This window comes from Parasteatoda tepidariorum, chromosome 4 (assembly GCF_043381705.1).
Source record: "Parasteatoda tepidariorum isolate YZ-2023 chromosome 4, CAS_Ptep_4.0, whole genome shotgun sequence".
NCBI lineage: Eukaryota > Metazoa > Arthropoda > Arachnida > Araneae > Theridiidae > Parasteatoda > Parasteatoda tepidariorum.
In genome coordinates this window covers 11,355,193-11,361,490 of record NC_092207.1, presented here as the reverse complement: position 1 = coordinate 11,361,490, position 6,298 = coordinate 11,355,193, and positions in this window count along the sequence as shown.

The following is a 6,298-nucleotide window of genomic DNA, read 5'->3' as shown; positions in this document are numbered from 1 at the left end:
AAAATAAAACGAGGGTTAACAATAAAAATATTAAACTCCCAATGTGGAGAAATGCTGCTTTGGGGGGAAAATTGTGATTGTTGAAATATTAATATTCTTGAAAAAAGACGTTGCTGGGCCACCAACAATCCCGCCATTTCGGGCTCGTTAACGTTCCTCTCCATATCTGTTTTTCTTCTTTAGATATTAAAATTTATAAATTTTACCAAATATGCGAAAAATTAAAACGAATGTGTAAAGATCCTTATTTCTATTTTAGTAATTTTTGACTAATAACATTAAGCCATTTTTTTTCAAACATTTTCTTTTTTTAAGGAAGGAATTATTTGAAAAGCGTTACCAGATTAGCTTAAAGGTATTTAGTTAAATAATCCTTATTTATTTATTTATTTGCTTAGCAAACTTCGCAATCGTAATACCTTGTTTCAAAATATTTAATAAAATTACATAATAAATGGTAATTTACTTATGGACTTGCGTTACAGTTAAACTGTCATTAATAGTTATTTTATAGACTATCTAGCTAATATGCAAACTACGGGCTGATCCATTGAAGTGCCAACATTTGATCAGAATTTTTCCGTAACTACTTAGTTAGCGTTATATATAAGTGTCGAAATAGTTATTCTGCAAATTATCTACTTAATGGGAAAACTGCCGAGTAGATCGATAAAGTGCCATAATTTGTTCAGATTTTTTCCACAGTTGCTCAGTTAGCTTTTTGTATAAGTTACAGCTAAAGTGTCGTTATTAGTTATTTTACAGATTATCAAGCTAATATGCAAACCACCGGCTGATCCGTTGAAGTGCCAATATTTGTTAAGAATTTTCCCGTAGCTACTTAGTTAGCATGACATATATGTAACAACTCAAGTGTCGAAATAGTTATTCTAAAAACTATCTACTTAATGTGAAAACTACCGAGTAATCCGATAAAGTGCCATAATTTGTTCGGATTTTTTCCATAGTTGCTCAGTTAGCTTTCTGTATAAGTTACAGCTGAAGTATCGTTATTTTACATTATTATTACATTACGTTACATTTACATTACGTTATTATTTTACATATTATCTAGCTAATATGCAAACTACCGGCTAATCCGTTGAAGTGCCAATATTTGTTAAGAATTTTTCCGTAGCTACTTAGTTAGCGTGACATATATGTAACAGCTAAAGTGTCGAAATAGTAGTTCTACAAATTATCTACTTAATTTGAAAACTACCGAGTAATCCGATAAAGTGCCACAATTTGTTCAGAATTCTTCCATAGCTGCTCAGTTAGCGTTATGTTACAGCTAAAGTGCTGAAATTAGTTATTCTGCAGCTTGTCTGACTAATGTGCAAACTAACGGGTGATTCTTTAAAAAATTTTTAAAAAAAAACACGTTTCGATTCTGAAATTACCTAAGTAATCTGCAAGCTACCTAGATAATCTGTACATTACCTACTAGGCACTCGTTAAAGCTAAAATAAAATCTTCACTGAAACATTATGAACGTTTATGTATGCGTAAATTAACATAATGTTATTGATGTCTTTATTTTTCGGTGTCTAAAAAATAAAGTTACTACAATCAAGTACTTTAAAATCAATCATCAATCACTTTAAAAACTATAATGTTAAGAATCATACCATCTAAAAGAGTATTACAATTTAAGAATTAGTATAATGTCTTTTACTTATTTTTATTGTTTAAAGAATCCAACCAATACAATCAAATTATTAACAAATTAGTTGAGTGAGAGAAACTCTCGAACTAAAGCATTCGAAGAACATTCCGTTACTAGTATAATCTGAAGGCTGGTTTTTGGAAATATTTGATAGTTTACTTTTTTTTCAAAAAGAAGGCATAGTTATAATAAATTCATTGATTATTAATAAATTATAATGAATTCCTTTATAACACATAGGTCAAAATAATACTTTACATTTTATTTTATTGTCATTCATAATAATTCACTTCTGAAGAAACATATGCTGTTCATCTCAACAAAAAAATTTAATGCAAGTGGATGTCTATAAGTTCAGTTTCCGTGTCATGGGTCGTAATATTTAAAAGTTTGAAACACTTGTATTAGAATATAATATATATAAATTTATAACCATTCAACAGGAATAATGTTTGCATAAAAAAATTAATTTCAAAGTCAATATTTGGATGCATAAAAATTTGAACTGATAGTTTTTTAATGCAACAAACATAGTACATTTTTTAATCGCCCCCTCTTTCAATTTTTTTTAAAATTCTCTGACGTCAAACAATCAAGATTAGTTACTTCCAATATAAATCAACTAATGCATTCTAAGAACATTCCGTTACTTGATATTCTGAAGGTTCGTTTTCAGAACTATTTGGAAGGTATATTATTTTCATCCAACCCTTTCTAGGGGCCCCTTATGAAGCCTGAGGCATGATGCACGCTCTGCAGATAAAAAAAATCCCCCAAACATTCTTCATAATCTCAGGTGTTTGTTATACCTTGGCATTCAAAATGTCCACGACCTCACGTCCTTGGCGAAAGTGAAGGCCTAACCCTTTTGGCCAATACAAGCTCAAGTGGTGTAAGTCATCTCTATAATGTCACTATGTTACTGGAATAGCGTTGTAGGTCGAGTACTACCAGTAGGTCCTGGGTTCATTTTCGTTATTATATAATAATTTATTTTATTTTATTGGCTATAACTGAAAATTATTTAATGTTATAGATCTTACTAGAGTTTTCGAATTTTGATGTAGGCTATAAATTTTTATCAATCTATATCATAATAATGTTGAAATATTTTATTATTTGGTGTTTCAAGCGAACAAATGCAGTAAAACCCGTGTAAGTTAACTACTTGCAATGAGTCTTTCGTTGATCAACTTAGGGATCAACTTATAGAGGAAAATGAGTCATTGATTTTTTATACCATGTTATTTACCACGTAATTATTAAATAAAATAAGAATAGCGAATTTGACACATTATATACTTTTATAGTTTTACCATAATCAACTCTCAAGAACTTTAGTTTAGGTCTCAATAGTACTTTATCTAATCAGTAGAATTTTAAGTCACAACTATATACACGAAAAAAAAAATTCTGGTTGAAACATATCTGGTTAAAAAAAGCAACATAATTCTAGTTAATAAAACCAAAATATACGGTATTTAAACCATTAGTTTGGTAAATTTTTCGTTGTTATGGTTAACGGTTTACCAAAAATTCTCGTTTTCAGAACTATCGTTCTCGTCACCACTCCCTAAGTAAAAAATACATAACTGAAAAGTAAATAGAATCGAACAAATGGCTTTTATGTCATGCTCTAAGGATCATTATAAAATTATCAAATTTTACCACATTTACTAAAGTTTATCATACACTATAAAACCACATTTAATTCATAATTTTACCAAAATCATTATCAAAGCACTTCGCTAAAAATTACTCATCCTTTTGGTTTTCCCGTAGGAAAAACACTCAGTATATTTTATCATATTCAGGTTCTTCTGACCATACTTTTTTTTTCCTTAGTGTAACGTGGAAAATTTCCTGGTAAGTTTTTTCCTTGTCGGTCTGGTGCACTGAATGTGAAGTGTTTAGAATAGTATTCAGTTGCACTTTAGATAAATTTGACTTATTTCTGTCAACATACGCTATAGAAAGTTGGTCAAAATTACAAAATTCTCTTTCATATACTAGCATATAAGATAAACTTACGTATACTAGTATATAAGATTCGGTACGGTTCCAAATGAAAAAGGTCAGCTTAGACAAGTGATCAGCTTGCCAGGGTTTGCTGTATAACATGCAAAACTGAAAGAGACAGTCATAAAATATAATATTAAAATTTGTAGAACAATGTCAAACACTTTTTCTAGTTTGTAAGAATTATTAATAATTTAATGTTAATTCTTTTGTAACTAGTGAGTGTTACAAAAAATAAGAACAGATTTATATTAGCTTGTAACGATTAAATTTAATGAATAATTGTGACAGTAAATATAATCATTTTCAGGAACCTGGATAGCCAGATCGGCAGGGCGCTGCGCCCATGTCCGAGAGTTCGTGGGTTCGAACCCCGCCGGCCGAAGACTCCCCGTGTAGTAAAGTGCACGCTAAATCTGTCGAGTAGCAAAAGTCCTCCATGTTCCCATAACAAATCAATACCTCTGGGGGTACTGGATTGGAGATCGTTCGTTCTCTGATTCAGGTCAAAATTACGATCTGTGGATGAATGAATGGATGTATGAATGGGTCCGCCTTATAAACGGGTGCGACGTATGGTGTGGCAGAATTCGAATTCTTGGCCATAGATGGCGCCACTGAAGAACAAGAAACGCACACTCGGCTTTAAATTTGCTCGGTTTCACCAAGCAGGCTTGCCCGTGTGGCAAGTGGCATTAGAAACAACAACATAATCATTTTCATAATAATAATAATACACAATTTATTCTTTAATAACAATTCATAACAGCTTGCTTCAGAAAACACTTGCGCTCGTAGTCTCTAAAAACATCAATAACGATTCAATAGATCAATAGCTTCAGTTTCGCTATATCGTTAAGGATTCAAATTCTATAAAATGGTAAATATTTAAAAGTTTTGTTACCCTTGTGTTTGAGTATCAAGTGAAATATATTTAAAATAAATAAACGTATCAGAAATAGTTAACCAAAATAAATTATTTTTATTTTTTGTTTTGTTTTAACTTAAGTGTCATTTCAATGAAGAAAAAAGTTTTTTTTTATAAAATAAAATAATTTTACGTTTAAAATTAATATCTTATTATGATAAAATAACCTGTTATTTATTAAATAATCTTATGCTTTGAACAATTTTGCAAAAGGTTATAATTATCAAATTTTAATAAATAATTTACTTTATATTTTTAATTTTTAGTCAGTTACTTAGAGTTACATTATATATTAATAATGAAACTGTTTGGATCTAAAGTCAAAGAGCAATGCCTTTTCAAAGCTGAATTCGTTTGTAACAAAAGGAAATACTCACTTGATTTAAGCATTTGTGTATTTTCACTATTACCGCCAATAATATGAATATATTGTTGATGGCCGGGCATTAATGCGTTGAAAAGAGAAAAGGTCAGTTAATTTAATTCACTGAAAAAATTTAGAACAAAAGTTTTCTACTTCAACCCACGAATCGTAGAGCCGTGCGTTTGCCTCCCTATGAGGTGATCAAGGTTTGAATCCCAGCAGTGGCTGGATGATGCGAATTCTGCTCCCGGCTCGCACCGACTACAATATTGACGTAAAATATCCTCAGTGGTAGACAGATCATGGGTTAGAATCTCCTTGCCGTAAGGCTAAACGTGGAAGATTTTCAGGATTTTCTTCTCCGTGTAACTCAAATGCGGATTAGTTCCATCAAAATATCTTTCACGGAGGCTAGTTTACCCCAAACTTGATCCAGGAGTTCCTTTGTCTTCTGGGTTGGGTTCAAAGTTACTGAAAAGTATTTTTTTCTCTCCTTAAAATATAAATTTTGTTAATTCATAAAGAAACTACACTAGGGCATTTGAAAGCCTTTATAACGGTAAAAAGAATTTCCTAAGAATCGTTTTTAAGCGAATTGTGTAACTAATTGCAGCCTACTATTTCACTTGGAAAAACCATTTGATTGAAAAAGAAAAGAAAACACATTAAGACTATTTTTGAAAACGCTTTCGTTTTATTAAATAATTTTTTTAGCGAATAAAATGCTGTTTTTATAACTGTTCGAGTATGTAACAGCTGTTTTCAACTGGTATATAAAATTTTGCCTATCTTTCAGCCAAAGCCTTCTAGGCCAGTGGTTCCCAATCAATCTTGACCAATCTCCCTCCTTTTAGTATTGCTAGAAGCTCTCCTGATTCAGATTTCTAATTTTTTTTTCTTACTGGCATTTGAAAGTTAACAACACAGCACTAAAAATTATGTTAAAAACATTTTTTTATGTTCACAAACTAATTATTTCCTCAAAATAAATTTATGCCTGAACTAATAAGTAAAATAGCAATCCAGCCTCAATAATAAAAGCTTTTAGCGTCAATAATAATAATGTTTTCAACTGAGAGGAGAAGAGATTTGCTTGTTTGAGATGCTCAGTTTTTTCTAAAATAACTATTTCTTTCTAATTTAACTTTCGACTCTAAAATAAATATCATTGACAGGATCATCTTTAGTGCATTCTGATTGCAACATGAGGTTGTAGATTTCTTTCAGAGATCGTCAAGAAGAGCTCTCTAAATAAGAGCCTAGCTCAAATATTTTGAATACATTTTAATCTATATATATATATAGGAGCGTAAATATC